Genomic DNA, 19,307 nt, shown 5'->3' with positions numbered 1-19,307 from the left:
GAAAACCTGGATGTGAAATGATGGAAAGAATTAAACAGAAGCCAGGATGGACTGGAATGCACAAGGACAGCCTAGAGTCTATTTCTGTCTTTCATTACCTCAAACCTTGACAATGAAGGCTTTTTTTTTTTTTTTTTTGGTTTTTAAATTGTATGTTACGTTCTGGGGTACATGCGCAGATCATGCAGCATTGTTGCATAGGTACATACATGGCAAGGTGGTTTGCTGCCTTCATTCCCCCATCACCTATATCTGGTATTTCTCCCCATGTTATCCCTCCCCACCCACTGCTGTCCCTCCCCTAGCCCCCCACCAACTGACCGCAGTGTGTGATCCTCCCCTCCCTGTGTCCACATGTTCTAATTGTTCATCACCCACCTATGAGTGAGAACATGTGGTGTTTGGTTTTCTGTTCTTGTGTCAGTTTGCTGAGAATGATGGTTTCCAGATTCATCCAAGTCCCTATGAAGGACACAAACTCATCTTTTATGGCTGTGTAGTATTCCATGGTGTATATATGCCACATTTTCTTTATCCAGTCTATCGTCGATGGACATTTGGGTTCATTCCAGTCTTTGCTATTGTAAACAGTGCCACAATGAACGTATGTGTGCGCGTGTCTTTATAATAGAACAATTTATAATTCCTTGGGTATATACCCAGTAATGCAGGCAATTTTCAAAAGGAACTTGTGCTGTTTACCATAGAGCTGCACAACGTACCTAGTCTTGGACTTGGAGAAACAGAAGGAAGGGATTTAAACAGGAGATGATGCCCTAAGCCAATGAGGTGAACCTGCAATCAATAAAGAGCATGAGCTGCAGCAGCACCAGATGCTCCATGCTGACCTTCAGAGAATGGTTGCTGCTTCATTTCTGTCTTCTGGTATCACAAAACTATCGTTTGTGGCCAGCCTAATGAAGAACCACAGGGGAAAGGGAAGTCTGGGTAACGTGGTTCCAGCTTGGTCGAGGTGACAGAGTACAAAGCCCCCATGGCATTAAACACATCTGAGAAAGTCTTAGCTAAGCTAAATGGAGAGTAACTGGCTCCTCCAAGTAAAAGTCCAACCTCCCACCTACCTATTTTCTCTATCATATATCTAATTATCTTTCTAATTTAGCTATTCTGTGGGGTGAAATTTATCCCCCTTCCCTCATAGTTGTATCCTTTGAACTACATATCTATTAATCACACAAATCATTATTCAACTTGTTTCACCAACCAGGACTGAGACAGGAAGTAATATTCTTGTAGAAAAATGCTCATTCCAACTCATCATTGCTAGTAATGTAATCTGACACTTGGGCTAATGTTGATTTGTTCCATGTGGACTGGGCTAATGTTGATTTGTTCCATGTGGACTTACTTTCTCTAGTTGCTGCAAACAAAAGTAGTCAACCATATTTCCTAAATAGGAGATTCATTTATTTTAAAATACTGAAGTAAAGACATAGTACTGGTTTGTGTTGGTCAGGCAGTATTTCCAGGAGGTCATATCCTTCAGATCTTAGACTTTTATTCTCAGATCTTCTGCAGAGACATTTCTCAAGGCCAATACCTGAACTTCTAGAACACAGCTAGAGAAGCCCTGACAGCCGGGGCCTCTTACTGAGCCTCTCTAGCAGGACACAGGCTATGATGCCATGAATATAACTTTGAGGCTTGCCAATGAGGATTAAAAAAGAAAAAAATTGTTCTCTAAAAGCCTCCATTCTGACTGACCAAGTATTCAAGAATGGCAGGACAGTGCATAGTTTATAAAAGGATGGTCACATTAAGCTATGGAAACAAAGATAAGCATCCCAAATAATTCTCTAGGGGAATTCTTTTTCATTTCCTCTGTGACCACTTCTAATCTGTCTGCAAATTCTAAACTCACCATTTACCTCAGGGAGATGTCAAATCAGGCCAGAGAACAAATACATCCAATTCTTATCTTTTCAATTCACAAATGTTGATCACAAAATACAGAAAATAGTTCTATAAGGATCTGAAGTGGTAGAATAGAGTTTTCTTCCTGGCTTCAGATTACATTAAGCACAAAGACCCTCTGTGCCTGGCAGCAGAGGAGACTGATTTGTTGGGATCAGCGCACCCTCAACCCCCTCAAGATGCAGCTCCCCCAAGACTCCCAGTGCTGTGGAATGAACTCTGAGTACTCCTGGGATATGGTGAGATGAGGAGCTTGGCTCAGAGCAAGAGTGATTATACTGGCCAGTTTGCAGAGTCCTACAGTCAGGATGAAGGAGGGGTTCCAGACAGATGAGGATCAGCTGGTCTTTTCCAGGATCCTATGGGGATATGACTGGTTTCAGTGATTCAACAACAGAGAATCCAGGTGCTTAGTGCCCACAGGTCATGATGTGTGGGGGCACCGTGTATCACAGTACAAGACGCATCTGGGTCAGAGGCCAGACAAGGAACAGCAAGCGGAAGGCATTCCTCTTTGTGATTTCCATCGTGGCAATTTTGTAAAAACCCACTTTATCCTCTATTGCAGTTTTCAATCTAACACAGGAAGATGATAGAAAAACTCCTGGGGTAGTTGTGAAAATTTTATCAGATTGAATTATAAACTGGAATTGACTAAGATAATTGTTAATCGGACTTGGTAGGATATAGCTGTCATACATGACTCAATTTTAAGTTTATTCAAAGACCCATTCTGGCTGATGTAGAAAAAAAAACCTGAAGGCAATTATATTATTATATAACTGGGTCTGTGACTATAAGTTTTATGCTTGTTACACAAGGAATTGTCTAGATAGAGGTATTTTGTTTTTACCAACACAGAGCTAATTAGGTGGGTGTAAACTACTTGAAAAGCCTCACATGGACATGAGTGGGTTCCAGGCAGCCAAGGGGAGCAGAGAAAAGCTGGCTGTGTTTATACAACTTTTGCAGAGTAGCAAATGGAGGGAGCTTTCTAAAGCCAGGGCCGGTACATTTGTAAGTCATGATGAGGACTTTCTCCATGGCCTTTCCTGGAACTTGTTTCAGTTACTTTTCTCACATTATCACCAACCCCCCAGAGCCTTGTGGTGTAGGGTAAGTATTAAGAGGCATTTTTTATTTTTTATGTTCCAGGCACTATAGAAGCATTTTATGTTATCACATTCTTATAAAAAAAAACCTTAAGGGGTGCCATTAGTTTGATTTTCAAGAGGAAACTGAGGCATGCATTATACATCTGGTCTGACAAATATTGTTTCAGGTTCATCTCTGTTCTTTGATTTCAGAGCCCAGGTTCCTAGCCACCTGTTAAGAACATAAAACCACAATAATGCCTCCTCTCTCAACTGTCTCCCCATCTTTGCTTTTTCTGTGAAGACCTGCAGACTCAAAAGGGGCTGATGCTAGTGCATTTTATTCCCACTTTAAGTGCTGGTGATGGAAAAGAAGCACTTGTGTGACAGGGAAACATGACATTGTCTTGGAATAAGATTCAATTGTTGGACTTATTTGTCCCATCTTCATAATATGCATTCTCCAGTGTATATTCCCTTTCATTCTGTTCAGAGATAACCCCTTCACCATGAAGAGGGCTACCTATGACTACTGCTGACAATGGGACTAAATGCTCTAAGGTAGTTAAAATCACACCCCAAGTATGATAGAACTTGTCATGAGTGGCTTTCCCTGGATGGAATAGTAGAATCCATACAAGCGATATTCTCTTTGCCTGCAATCATTCACCACACCATGTGAAGACACTAGAGACGACTGGTATTTGGTCTTGGTCTATGACAGACCCAGCAGATCATCCAGGAAAAAAATACTTTGATATGGGTTTTCTAAGGTTATTCTTTCAGGAAGTTCTTAGTGTAATATTAATCCTTCTAGTTTTAATTAAGGCCAGGTTTTAGGAGCCCAACTCTACATGCACAGTCTGCTTTACATGGTATAAAAGGATTTTAGGCATTATGCCAAAGAGATATCCTGTGACAACAGTTCCTGGTCACTTTCCTCAGCACTGGTGCTACTGTTGGACTTGAATGTCATCTTCTCCAATGCCTAGGCTTATGATTAGGAGATCATCTGTAAAGTAAGTTTCTGGCTCAGACTTATTTGGAGTTGAGAAAAAAATACTAATCCATAGATTACATTTGGCACTAAAATTATGCTCATAGAAGCCTATCTTCTCTCAGTAGATTCAGACATTAGACTGCAGAGACCTTGATAAAGGTGGAGGAATGACCATCTCTCATGTCAAGACAATAGAGAAAATAAAATGTGACTCAACTTGATCTTGGAGTTAGGCATAGATTGAGGACATAGAAATTTAGAACTAGTCAGGGGTTCAGGGGTTCAGGGGTTTAGGTTAAACTTTAGAAAAGAGCTTGTGCAATTACAGTTTCCTACATTTTTGGTGGGGGTGGGGGATGGAGGTTGTGGGATTGATAAGCAGTTTATATGCTAGCTCTGATTTGATCACTGGCTTTAGATTTTTGTCTTTAAAAATGCTAAAGCAACTTATTTTTAACCTAAGGTTGGTCACTTTCGCCTTCTTACATGTTATTGTTTATAAACATAGTTAAATAATTTAAAATTGGAAACATTTGAGAACTAAAATGTACATATAATCATAATTTTGGAACACTAACTGCTTCATCTACTTGTCATGCATTGCCACAAAATGCTTGCAGGTTTCTGGCCTGAAGTAGTCCTCTCATTACAGAACCTTTGTGATCAGTGAATAATCAAAGTGGTCAAATCATAAGTTAGAAGTAGCAACAAGAATTCTCCCGTGAGATCTGGAAGCCTTTCAAAGTCTATATGCACCACAGGGCCTCCATCTATTCTCATCACATTTGGCTTTCAGTTACCCCAACCCCCTTCATCATCCCATTACCTTATTCCCTCTAGGCCATTTTGTTATTTTGGTGTGGCTCCTGTCTACCAGATACGCCAATCTCAGGGCCTCTGAAATGGAATCTTCTAATGTCCTTCGCTGTCTACTCTTCCCTGCTCTCAGCTAACCCTATTATTAGGAGATACAGAATATTGCAAACTCATCTGTTTAAATGGGGCAGGACTTGGTTTGAGGATTTTAATTCTTGTGCATGGTAAGGTCTCATTCTGAGTCCTATTAGATTAAGATTTCTCATACTTATTTCCATTCTTAATTGAAGGCCTTTTCTGGGGCAAGCCAAAAGGTTGGAAAAGCTTGTCAACATAGTTGAGATTTTCTAGACCTTTACTAACAATTTTAAACTGCCTAAGATGTTAGAACATAATTCTGCCTTCTAGAAATTCTGCTTTATAACATTCTACAAAGAGGAATGAAGTTTTATACCAAAAAAAGTAAATAGAAATTATCTTACTTTCTGTGGCCTGTATGAAATTTTATAGTTAAACAGGGAATTGTAGTACAAAGACTCATACCCTGATTTTCTTCACTTTCAGATATTGGGTGTATACTGCACAGAAAATCCAAGATCAAACAGAATAGATTTTAGGATTACTCTTGGACTCTTCAGGTAGGACCCAGAAATTTCACTGGCTTCTCCAGTCAGAGCCTTGTCCTGTCATGACTAAGTATTTATATGCCCTGTAAGAGAAGATAGCTATTGGGTATTGGGCTTAATACCTAGTAATAATCTGTATAACATATCCCTGTGACATGAGTTTACCTATGTAACAAACCTTTACATGTACCCCTGAACCTAAAATAAAAAGATGTAGAACAGTCACCTGGGTTGAGTCCTTGCCTTAATATGGAGAAGAGTCTCTCGGATCTGCATGGTGCAGACAGCATAGACAATTGGGTTGAGGATAGGTGGGATGAGGAGGTAAAGGTTGGCCAAAAGGATATGGATATGGGGAGGCACACGATGGCCAAAGCGGTGTGTGAGAGAGGAAACAGCAATGGGGATGTAGAAGACGAGGATGGCACAGATGTGAGAGCCACATGTCCCTAAGGTGTTAAGCCTGGCTTCAGAGGTGGCCAACTCCATTACAGCCCTGAAAATCATCACATAGGAGGCAGTGATGGCCAGTGAATCCCGGATTAGTACCAGGAAACCAAACCCCATTCCATACAAGTTGTTGACCCTTGTGTCACCACATGCCAAGGTGACCACAGCCATGTGCTCACAGTAGGAATGGGCAATGATTTGGTTCCAATAAAGGGGCAACCTCTGGTGAATCATTAGGGGCAGAGGTCCAATGTAGATTACTCCTCGGAGGAGGGCTGCCAGCCCCAAACAACCCACCACAGCATGGGTGAGCAACAAGGTATAGTGCAGTGGGTCACAGATGGCCACATAGCGATCAAAAGCCATGGTAAGGAAGATGCCTGACTCAACAGTGGCAAAGCAGTGAATGAAGAACATCTGGGCCGAACAGGCAAAAGATAGCCAGTAGTTTGGGGATGGTAGAGGTTGATAAGACCAGGTCAATGACAGCCGGCATGCACAGGAAGAAGTACATGGGCTGGTGCAGGCTGTGCACCATTCTTACCACTGCCAGGATGATCATGTTCCCTAGCATAGCTACCAGGTACATGGAGCCAAAGAGGATGGAGAGCCAGATGTGCAGGGACTCCAGCCCAGGGATGCCAGTGAGCTGGAAAGACGCAGGCACGGAGCAGGCATTATTAGGGGTTAACATATTCAGGGATCTGGAGTATCCAGGATATAGGAGCTCTTAGTTTTAGATTTTTACTCTTGTGAGAGATGCTTCTGGGAACTGGAGACTAGATTCTCATTTCCAGCTAGTATGACTGGTGGTGCCTATAATAAAGAAGAATTCTGAATGCCAACTTAAAAAAATCAGTTACATGTTTTATATTCATAATGATACCTACTATTAAGTGTAGAAATAGGCATGCTCATGATTTTTACTAAATTGCCCTACCACACTGTAAAAATCTCCAAAATTATGCATCCCCCTTTAACTAGTAATTTTACTTTAAGAAACTTTTTCTGAAGGAAACAAATACAAAAGAGTTCTACATGTAATAGTTAAATGTAAACCAATGTAATGTATTTAGCCAGTGCCTGCATATGTTTCTCTTATCACTGATCAATAGCAACACTAACCAATAACATATCGATTAGATGTTTGCAACTAATTTTTTACTAACAAAAAGTTGGAATAATGGGTTCACAAATAAAGCATTGTTTAAATTCTAGTACATCTACTTGATGAATTAGATTCTGTTGATATTTTTAGAGATAAATATTTCCTGGTATAAGGTTCACATCATAGTATAAGTCAGGGAAGAGCAGGAGGCAGATTAATTGTATTAAAGAGGGGGAGAGGGGGAGAGAGAAATACACACCCTTCAATAGAAAAGGGTCTAGGAAGATTTGTACCCAGCTGTTGTCTGTTGATTTTAGGTGGATGAGATTTGTGTTTTATATTATGCCTTTAAATATGATCAAGAGCTTTATAAAAAAGGTTATAAAATATCAAATCCTGCTAAAAATATGAGGAGAAAATTTGCCATGGTAAATGTATTAAGGAAGCACATTACCTTTACTCTGAATGGGTTTAATATTTGTTTGTTCAGACTATCAAATCTAGTTGATTAAAGATATTTAGCACAGGACCCACTTTTCCAAAGAAAAAGCTTTCATTTAAAAGTTGACCAGACTTGATGGTTAAACAAAATAAAAACAGAGTAAACATTTCTTTACAAATCCTAAGGACAGGGTCTACTAAGTTTTCCTGGCAAGAATCTGGATATCACCTATAATTTGAGATAATAGAATACGTCTTTGAGCAAATTTTACTATTTTGTCCATCTAATAGGAATTAAAAAGTGGACTGATATAAAACAGCCAGCAAGACCCTTCTGCCCAATCACATCCTTCTTGGCCTCCAAGAGGTGGCAGGAAGATCACTTTTACAAAAACCGTTGTCTAATTTTTGTCCTCTGTCCTTCATATGCTTCTAAAAATCTAGCAAGGAATCCTGTTGTTCACATCCTCAGCGTTCAGAATCAGTGGGCAGGGGTCTGACATGCCTTCTGCCTTGGGCCTGCCCTCCTGACCATTCTTACCATTAGTTAGCAAGTCTCATGACACCACACACTTTTGTTAAGTTTTACTAACTCCTTGGTTTTTACCAAGGGAAATTTTACATCCTTCAAGGTCCTCATGGCAGATAACCCTTCTTTGGTATCTCTAGTCTATACCAGAGAGGGTGGGTAAGGGAAAAGAGACACCATAGTTGCCACATTCCCCCAAATTTTCTCAAACAAGCCCATGCACATTTCAATTTGTCTAAAATGTTAAATAGCAATGACACTTCTGTAGCAGATAAGCACAAGAAACGTTCCTGTGGTAACTCATGGCTCCTTAATTCAGGCTCCAACCTTCAGTTTCTGTTTTTATGAGTTTACTTTTTGGTCAGGCATTGACTGAGTGCTAAGTAGAAATATGAAAATTTTGTGAACTTAAGAATGCTTTGCAAGTTTTCCATGTTAACTGTTTTAGTGATTCTGTAATTCTGCAATATGCAAATAAATTATAATACATATAAAGTCATTTCCTCTGGGTTCAAAAGTAAGGTTGCTCTGGATTCATTGGATAAGATGGGAAAAAAGGAGGTCTTGGAGGGCAGCCCCACACAGCTGTTCAGGGGACCAACTTGTCACTAACAAGCCACATTTCCCTTCCAGACCTTCATCTTACTCTGGGCAAATTGCTTGACCTCTTGAAGGCTCCCTTTATTTATATGTGAAATGGGGAGAATATTGCAAAGGATAAACATATAGAACAAATGAGATTGGGTGTGAAGCTCTTGGCATGACAGCAGCTGCCCTTCTCTGAATTCTTGCTGTTTAAAATTGGATTAGACCCCAATTTATCTTTTATATATTGGAGTGATTTCTTTGTGTTTGTTACATAGGACATCTTAGATTTAGAAGGTGTTGCAAAAATTTAGGAATTGTATGGCTGGAACAGGGATCCAAGATGAACATTAGTCAATGTACAATTTTACATATAAAAGGAGAATACCTAACATTTATCTCTAAAATTGTGATGGACCATCACGCTAAAGCAGAAAGAAACCCAATTATCCAATGTGAGGGTAAGTCAACACAGTGGCTACTTATCACCAAAAGTGTCCAGAGGAAGCTGGGACAAGCGAAAATTGAACATACTGCTATTGTGTGTGTGTGTATATGTAAACACACACACACACACGTATGTTGACTATTGGCATCTTAAATGGTGGTCTTAACTAAGTTGTGGAACCTAGAGCATTCCAGAGAAATATTTTCTATGTCAGCCTACTTGAAGGCATCCTTATCTGGACATTGTTGATATGCCTTCAGACCTTGGGAGAGGCAGTTTGACGGTGAGTCCAAGGGTTTTGGAAGATTGTTATGGTGGCAAGCACAGATTAGATTAAGTTCAAATACTAAACTCTGACTTTAAGCAACATAAAGTATTTTCTGGTCTGTATAGTGCAGGGGAGCAATAGCTACCTTCGAGTTGCTTCACGTATTAAATGAGTTGTTTGTAGATGTGTGTGTATGTGTATATATACACAGAAGGCTAAGGGTTAGGATGCTTGACCTCTGCATAGGCACTGTGTTCTCTTTACCTGCTCTTCCTCCCTGTTCTTTGACTCCTTCCACAGGACACAAAGTGCTATTTCATATGACTTTTGACTATTTTTCCCATGGTGCAATTAGCCTCTTTACTGTGGATACAATCAATTGAAGAGACCTGGCAATGGTGCAAGAATGAGATCAGGAGAGAAGGCTGCCTGACTGTGGGGCAGAAGACCAGTTGACTGATCAGGCTGGAATAGTCCAATCTTTTCTCTCCTGAAGAAGTACTAGGCAACCAAGCCTTCCACCCCGGGGCTTCTCTTCTCCTTTGATTCAATCTCAGACAGGTTATACTCAACGTATTTTCTCTACTTTTGACTAGATCTGTGAGGAAGGACATAGATGGACCAAAAAGCAAATAGTTACTGAAACTTTGAGATTGCTTCCAATAACTTTGGCCCCTTCTCTGGAATGTACTTACCCACTGGGGTCCTATCCATTGAGCTCTGGGCTCTGTTTCTTAAAGTGGTCAACTGAATGCTGGAACAAATTTGACTGTCAATGGGAGGCCATGCCACTGATCCCTTCTATTTCTTCTGTGCTTTTTAGGTTTTGAAAATAGTTACTTCCCAAGAGTTGCACAGAAAAGCCTGCACACTTCCATCTGGACATTTAGTTACCCCCTTGGGAGCAGTCTCCACTCCCCACATCACAATCTACCTCCAAGGATTGGAACACAGACTTTTATTCCCACTTCCCCACTTCTGGGCTCTCAGCTGGCTCCAGGTCTCTGATGATCCTCCCCTGGGCCAGAGGCACTCAAGGATGCCAAGAGGGATATGGAGAGAGTTCACAAAAAAAAAAAAAAAAAAAAAAAAAAAAAAGGTGGGAAAAACCCTTCGGTATTGGCATAACCAATATGAACATTTTTCTTTGGTTAATCATAACTTATCAAGAAATCTTAATACAAAAATCTAGGCTATACAAAGAAGAAATTTACTGAAATAAAAATGTTAACATTGTAAATTTGCATTCTACTTTTTTCAAGTTGTTTTTTCTTAAAAACATTTGTAATCACAAGTTGAAATAGTTTATGTCCATTTCTGTGATTTTACCTATACTTCCTAGTCTATCATTGACGGGTATTTGGGTTGGTTCCATGCCTTTGCTATTTTAAATACTGCTGCAGATAGAATTATTTATATTCATTTGGGTATATACTCAGTAATAGGATTGCTGGGTCAAATGGTATTTCTGGTTCTAGAACCTTGAGGAATTGCCACACTGTCTTCCACAATGGTTGAACTAATTTACATTCCCACTAACAATGTAAAAGCATTCCTATTCCTCCACAGCCTGGCTGGCTTTTATTGTTTCTTGACTTTAAAACTGTTTATTCATGTCTTTGCCTGCTTTTTAAAATTTTAAGTTTCAGGATACAAGTGTAAAATGTGTAGGATTGTTACATAGGTATATATGTGCCATGGTGGTTTGCTGCACCCTAGCCACCTGTCATCTAGGTTTTAAGCCCTGCATGCATTAGCTATTTGTCCTAATGCCCTCCCTTCCCCTCCACCCCTCCCACCCTCCAACTGGCCTGGTGTATGTTGTTCCCCTCCTGGTGTCTGTGTTCTCATTGTTCAACTCCCACTTATGAGAACATGTGGTGATTGTTTTTCTGTTCTTATGTTAGTTTGCTGAGGATGATGGCTTCCAGCTTCATCCATGTCCCTGCAAGGACATGATCTCATTCCTTTTATGGCTGCATAGTATTCCATGGTGTGCATGTACCACGTTTTCTTTATTTAGACTATCATTTTTTTGTGTGTTTCTGTGGCATGTTTTAAAATTAAACTAACATTTGTGTTGGCAAAATGAGTAAAGCAGATTGCTCTCTAATGTGGGCAGACCTCATCCAATGAGCTGAAGGCCTAACTACACAAAAGGGCTGACCCTCCCTGTTCAGAGAACCCTTATTACTGGCATCGTTTGAACTGGAACATCAGTTTCTTTCCTTCCTTGGGACTCAGACTGAAATACTGACTATCCTGGGTCTCAAGTCTGTTGGTCTTCAGACTAGATCTAAGTCATTGACCGTCTTAGGTCTTGAGTTTGGCAATTCATCCTGTGGAACTTAGGATTTGTCAGCCTCCATAATTATGTGAGCCACTTCTTCATAATACATCTTTTTATACATATTCATCCTGTTGGTTCTGTTTCTTTGCAGAACCCTGACTAGTATGGTGAACTTCAGTTATTTAACATTGCTGATAGAATTGATTTTGTGAGATTTAAATAGCTATGTCAGAATTTTTAAGTAGTATAATTTGTCATTAATTGCTTTTGTACTTCCATGTTAAATATCCTAGAGAAGTTACATCACTTGAGAATTCCAAAGTTAAGATTTGACCCAATTGAGATAGCTGGCATCATCTTATCTTCCCTGAAATTAACATTTGTCTCAAGTTGTAATATGAGAGAACAAATGGCATTAGGTACCCTGCGTGTGGAAAAGTTGTTCTCTTTCCCCAGTATGCTATGTTCATGCTACAATGTGAGCCTTGGGGTGAAGCCAACAGTTGAGTTGTGGAGCAAGGATGAAAGAGCACCCCCAAGATATACTTGCAATCTGGAATTTTAGGGGATGCAAGGCTATCGAGAGATGTTTTTAGTCACAATGCCTATTTTGAGGTTCGCTGGGGTCCGGGTTACTGACACCTCATAGGTTGCTTTTCTGTGTGATACTGAATTCCTGAGCAAAAACTTGCAAACTGTGCTTTCCTGTTGTCACTTATCCCTGTGTTTGCAGAGTAATCCCCAGAATTCTAATGTATTCCAATTTTCCAATGCAAGATGTGTACAAAGATGACTAAATCAATATAACCTGGGAAAGAAGGTTCAGAATTCAGAGGAATTAGGCATTCCAGGATACCTCTCTAGCCTTAGGACCTGGGCAGTAATTGGTCAGCTGAGTCAGGCTAGGATAAAGATAATGTTTAACCAGTCTTGTCTCTATCTTTAAGGGCATGTGATCTGTAGCCATGTCGTTTGTATTCAAGTTTTGATTTATTTTTTAAAAATAAGTTTAGAGCAGATTAAAGAACAAAAAATAAGACCCAATCATGTTTTCTACAAAAAGTCTACTTTAAATATAAAGACACAGATTAAAATCATAGTATCTCTTTTTCATCCTTTTACTAATAATGAAAAGCAAACAGGGAGTTCTTTCCAGGAGGCAGAGCAAATGGAATAGAAGGCATCACCAATAGTCCCCACCACAGGAAACCAGTTTAACATCCACACACATAAAGCACCTTCATAATAACCAGAAAAATCAGGTGAGCACTCATAGTACCTGGTTTTAAATTTGTATCACTGAAAGAGGGACTGAAAAGGTAGAAAAAAACTCTTGAAGTGCTGATGCCATCTCCACATCACCTGGCAGTGGCAGTGTGGTGGGCATCTCTAGGTGCTGGGGGAGGGAGAACGCAGCAATTGTAAGGCAATGAACGCAGTGTTGTCCTGTTGGAGCAGACAGGACAATCAGTGCAGACTCGGTTGGTGACCATCTACAGAGGAAACATTTAAACCATCCCTAGACAGAGGGGAACCACCAATCCCAGCAGTCAGAACATGAGTTCATGCAAACCTTGCCACTAAGAGCTAAAGGGCTCTGGGGCTCTAAACTTGAAAGGCAGTTGAGGCCATGAGAACTGCAGCTGTTAGCTGAGTCCTAGTGTGGAACTGGGCCTAGAGACAGTAGACAGGGAAGCACATGATCTACTGAGACACAAGCCAGGGTTGTTGATAGCGCTTGCATCACTCTTCTCTCCCAGGCTGCACAGCTCACAGCGACAAGAGACTCTTCTCTGCTTGGAGAGGAAAGAAAAAAAGATGAGGGGGGCTGTTTTGCATTTTGGATGCCAGCTCAGCCATATAATAGGGTACTGGTCAGAGTCATAGGGCCTTAGCTCCTGGAGGACATTTTTAAATACACCCTGGGAACTTGCTACCTTAAAGGAAAGGAACCAGTACCGATACCATTTATTACCTGCAAACTGAAGAGCCCTTGGACCCTGAACAAACAGCAATACCCAGGTACTGTGTCAAAGGACTTTGAGCCTCTGACACATGCTGGCTTCAGGTAAGACTTAGCCCGTTACCAGCTGTGGTAGCTGTGGGGCAAAACTCCTGCTTGAGAAAAGCAGAGGTAAAGTAGACAGTCTTGGAACTGAGACAGGTGCCAGCTCAGCCATGGTGGGTAGAGTACAAGTAGGCCTTTGGGGTTCCCAATTTCAGGACTTGACTCTGAGATGACATTTCTGGACCTGTCCAGGGCCAGAGGGGATCCCAGTGCCCTGAAGGGCAAGGTCCAGGCCAGGCAGCTTTTCCCACAAGTTGACTTAAGAGCCTTGAGTCCTGAAGGGAACATTGTTAGTAGTCTGGGAGCACTTTCCACGGGCCTAAGGTGGCAGTAGACATGAGGTGAGGCTCATTTGCCTTTGGAAAGGGGAGGGAAAGGTGGGAAGGAATGTATCTTCCCTTTTGGGTGCCAGCTCAGTTGCAGTACAGTTACAATACTGGTTGGACTAGGGTTTTTGACTCTAGTCCCTTACTCTTGGATGGCACCTGTGGACCCACCTGGGGCATCTTGCCTCCCAGAAGGGAAGGACACAAGTCTGTCTTGTTTTTACCAACTGAATGTAGAGGGCCAGGGCCTTGAATAGACATAGGCAGTAGCCAGGGAGTAGTTATAGCAGGCCTTGGGCAAGACCCCGTGCTGTGCTAGCTTCAGGTCTCATCATAGTTGTATAGACACAGGAGTGCTTGTGTTACTCAATCCCAAGCCTTATGTGGCTCAAAAAAAGGCAGGTTGCAGTGATCTGAGGTCATACCACTTCACTCCAGCCTGGGGGACAGAGTGAGACTGTCTAAACAACCAACCAACAACAACAGACTATTGTAGAGAAAGAAGAGAATGACAGTCTACCTGGTAATCCAGAGAATTCTCCTGGATCTTTTCCAAAACCATCAAGGTGATATCTCTATTAGTTTTTAAGAACCATAGCCATACTGGGCTTGGAATGACCCCTGAAGCAGATACCACTTAGATTACACACCCAAGTCCTTTCGAATATCTAGAAAATCTTCCCAAGAAGTATGGGCACAAACAAGCCCAGACAGTGAAGACTACAATAAATACATAACTCTTCAATGCCCATACATCAAATAGATACTCGCACAAATATCCAGGAAAACATGACTTCGCCAAATTAACTACATAAGGCACCAGAGACAAATCCTGGAGAAACACATGTGAACTTTCAGACAATTCAAAATAGCTGTGAAGAAACTCAAATTCAAAGTGACACCAAAAAATTCAGAATTCAATAAATTAAAAAGATTGAAATAAGAATCAAGCATAAATTCTAAAGATAAAAAATGCAATCGGCCTACTGAATGCTGTCTTAATAGCAGAATGGATCAAGCAGAAGAATTAGTGAGCTTGAAGAAAGGCTATTTGAAATACAGTCAGAGGAGAAAAAAATACAAAATAAATCATGCCTACAGGATCTAAAAAATAGCCTCAAAAAACAGAAACATAACTATTCAAATCTAGAGTAAGATATCAACATCCAAGTACAAGGTTAAAGAACACCAAACAGATTTAGCCCGAAGAAAACTACCCTCAGGCATTTAATGATCAAAATCCCTTTATTGGAAGTTTGTTATCCTTGATAAACATCAGGGATAGAACAAGGATTCTGAAAGCAGAAGAGAAAGTATACAACAAGGCTTTCATACACCTGGAAGCAGATTCTCAGTGGAAACCATACATGCCAAGAGAGTGGCATAACATATTTAAAGTGCAGAAGGAAAAGAGGCTTATTCCAGAATATATCTGGCAAAAGTGTCCTTCAAATGTTAAGAGATAACTTTCCCAAACAAAAGCTGAGGGATTTAATCAACATCAGATTTGTCTTACAAGAAGTTCTAGAAGAGTACTTCACTCAGAAAGGAAAGGATGTTAATGAGCAAGAAGAAATCATCTGAAGGTACAAAACTCTTTGGTAAAAGAAAAACACAGAATATTGTAACACTAACTGGTGTGGAGACTACTCTTATCCTAAGTAGGAGGACTAAAAGATAAAAAATGACTTACAACTTTAAGACATGGATAGCAATAAGATAGAAATAAAAAATTAAACAGAAATGATATGGTCTGTGTCCCCACCCAAATCTCATCTTGAATTGTAGCTCTCATAATCCCCACGTGTTGTGGGAGGTAATTGAATCATGGGGTGGGGTTTCCTGTGCTGTTCTTGTGACAGTGAATGTCTCATGAAATCTGATGGTTTTATAAAGGACAGTTCTCTTGCACATGCTCTCTTGCCTGCTGCCATGTAAGATGTGCCTTTGCTCTTTCTTTGCCTTCTTCCATGACTGTAAGACTTGCACAACCATGTAGAACTGTCAGTCCATTAAACCTTTTTATCTTTATAAGTTACCCCGTCTCAGCTATGTCATTATTAACAGTGTGAGAACAGACTAATACAGGGACAATGTTAAGGCATAGAGTTTGAGGTTTTTATTTTTTTGCTTATTTATATGAACAGGATTAAGTTATCACTGGCATAAAAAATGGGTTGTAAAGATAGTATCTGCAACCCTCATGGTAACCTCAAACCAAAAATCCTACAATAGATACACAAAAAGCAATAAACGAAACCATATTAGCAGAGAAAAAAGTTACCAGCCAGGCATGGTAGCTCATGCCTCTAATCCCAGCACTTTGGGAGGCCAAGCAGGGCAGATCACTTGAGGTCAGGAGTTCAAGACCAGCTTGGCCAACATGATGAAATCCCGTCTCTAGTAAAAATACAAAAATTAGCCAGGTGTCAGGGTAGGCACCTGTAATCCCAGCTACTTAGGAGGCTGAGGTGGGAGAATCACTTAAACCTGGAAGGTGGAGGTTGCAGTGAGCTGAGATCACACCACTGTACTCCAGCCTGGGCAGTAGAGTGAGACTCCACCTAAAAAAAAAAGTTACCTTCAGTAAAGGGAGACAGGAAGGAAAGGAGGAAGAGAAGATTGTACAAGAAGAAAACAGCAAAATGGTAGGAGTAAGTCTTTACTTATTAAGAGCATTAAACATAAATGGACTAAACTCTCCAATTGAAAGTGTGGCTGAATGGATGAAAAAACAAGACCCATTGATCTTTTGCCTGGACGAAACACTTCATCTATAAAGACATATTGAAAATAAAGAGATGAGGAGAAATATTCCATGCCAATGATACCAAAAGAACAGGAGTAGTTATATCAGACAAAGTAGATTAAGACGCAAACTATAAGAGGCAAAGGTTGCTATATAATGATAAAGAGGTCAGTTGTGCAAGAGGTTGTAACAATTTTAAATATATATGCTCCCAACACTGGAGGACCTAGGCACCCAAAGCAAATATTACAACTAAAGAGAGATAGGCCCCAGTACCATAACTGGAGACTTCAACATCCCACTTTCAGCATTGGACAGATCCTCCAGACAGAAAAAGAAACAACTCAGATCTGCACTGTAGACCAAATGGACCTAAGAGAACATTTAGACAACATTTTGTGAAATGGCGACAAAACACACATTCTTTTCCTCAGCACATGGATTCTCAAGGACAGACCATATGGTAGGTTACAAAATAGGTGCTAAGACATTCAAAAAAGTTGAAATAATGTGATAGTTAATATCAACTTGATTGGATTGAAGGATGTAAAGCATCATTCCTGGGTGTGTCTCTGAGGGTGTTGCTAAAGGAGATTAACATTTAATTCAGTGGACTTGGAGAGGCAAACCCACTCTCAACATGAGTGGGCACCATCTAATCAACTGCCAGTGTGGCTAGAATAAAACAGACTTGCTAAGTCTTCCAGCCACCATCGTTCTCCTGTGCTGGATGCTTCCTGCCTTCAAACAGACTTCCAGTTCTCCAGCTTTTGGACTCTTGGACTTACACCAGTGATTTACCAGGGACCGTCAGCCACAGACTGAAAGCTGCACTGTCAGCTTTCCTACTTTTGAGGTTTTGGGGCCTGGACTGTTTACCTTGCTCCTCAGTTTGCAGTCTACTGTGGGAATTCACCTTGTGATGATGTGAGTCAATACACCTTAATAATCTCCCCTTTATATAGACATTTATCTTATTGTTCTGTCTCTCTAGAGAACCCCAATACAAATGTCAAGAATCTTCTCTGACCACAGTGAACTAAAACTAGAAGTTAATAACAAGAGGAATTTTGGAAACTACGACTATATGGGAATTAAACAATATGCTCCTCAATGATCAGAGAGTCAATGAAAAAACTTCTGGAAACAGTAATAAGTAACCCTAAGCTCCTTTGTTTTGTGTTGAGGTGTGTGTGACAAAGTGATTGGCCACCATTGAGGGCTAAGGGTAAGTAGTATGCTTGATTAAAAAGTTTCCTCTTCTCCCTTAGTTGTAGCTTTTGAATATTTGACATTTTTGAAGTATTTATGAAAGACTTCCAGAAAGCTGAGAACACAGTACACTCAGTGCAAGGAAGATGTAGAATTTGAACCTAGGGTGCAAGAAGCCAAAGCTTTTGCTTTTAGCCACTGTGGAAATCTTAGATTGCTCAGACTGTCAGTACTTCATGTCTCCGATATGAAAAGTGGAGATTAAAAAAGTTCACATCTCACTAAAAAATTAGCTGGGTGTGGTGGCCTATTCCTGTGGTCCCAGCTGCTTGGGAGGATTGGCTTGAGCCCAGGAGGTCCAGTGTTTACTGCTCAGGTGACAGGTGCACCAAGTCTCAGAAATCACCACTAAACTTACCCAGGTAACCAAAACCTATCTATTCCCCAAAAACTATTGAAATAAGAAATGAGACTTAGGAATGGGTTCGAGGATGAAATAAGGAAGTCTAAAGATTTAGGCATAACTTGGGTCAAGGACAAATCTTGTGTCAGAATTGGCACTTGGGCTGTGGTCTATATTCTTAAACATGGGGGTATTCCACTTCTGTCATGGACAAGAATGAGCTCAAGTTTGATCTTGGAGCCTGATTCCTGGATGCACCCCTTCTGGGGTTAGGAAGGTGGCTTTTAGAAAAATGCTTTCCCTATTATAGCATCAGTATTCCCATTTGAGGGTAATTCTCAGACTTCAGAGATGTATGTAAGTCCCTCAATTGGTATTTATTTCGATGTACTCCAATTAAGCATCTGGGCCAACAAGTTTAAAGTTTTATTCTAGAATTGAACATGAACAATGCTTATGTCAGAGAAATACTGAACTTATGAAGTTATAAGCTAAGGGTCCAATTCAATTTATAAATAGAAATAGAATTGCTTTGGTTGTTGGTACTGTGTTGGTCTCACTTTTCATCTTTGATGGACTTATACATGTAATGCCTAGCTGTAAGATAAGATTGAATGGAAAAAAACTGGGTAGTTGGATTCAAATGAAGGGCTAAGATACTTAACGACACCAAGCTTGATGCTTGTGTGTTGTGGAGCCCAGCGGCATAATGTCATTTTTGGGCCAGAGTGCCCTCTCCTGGACAGTATTAGAATGGGGACAGTGTTAGAACTTCAGAATGTTTGCTTCTGTTTGAGATCTGTTTCCAACGCAGAATACAGATCTTATCTGATTGGCTTGATATTTTCCTATAGCAAAAGGTGATACTTTTCTGCACATCTGATGCATATCTCCCCATGAGTTGGAAGAATGAGGTTTTGAAAGTTTGTGAATGAAATTAAGGGATAGTTCCTTAATTA

General features: G+C 40.4%; 1 pseudogene; it reads right to left on the bottom strand.

Annotated features, from left to right (window-relative positions):
- Positions 1-5,693: 5,693 nt before the first annotated feature.
- Positions 5,694-6,615, bottom strand: LOC108307416 (annotated as a pseudogene).
- Between the last annotated feature and the right edge of the window lie 12,692 nt (positions 6,616-19,307).

The sequence above is a fragment of the Cebus imitator genome, unplaced genomic scaffold, assembly GCF_001604975.1.
Source record: "Cebus imitator isolate Cc_AM_T3 unplaced genomic scaffold, Cebus_imitator-1.0 Scaffold79, whole genome shotgun sequence".
NCBI classification, from domain to species: Eukaryota; Metazoa; Chordata; class Mammalia; order Primates; family Cebidae; genus Cebus; species Cebus imitator.
The sequence above is the reverse complement of the archived record's forward strand: the minus strand, read 5'-3'. Positions and strand labels throughout refer to the sequence as shown.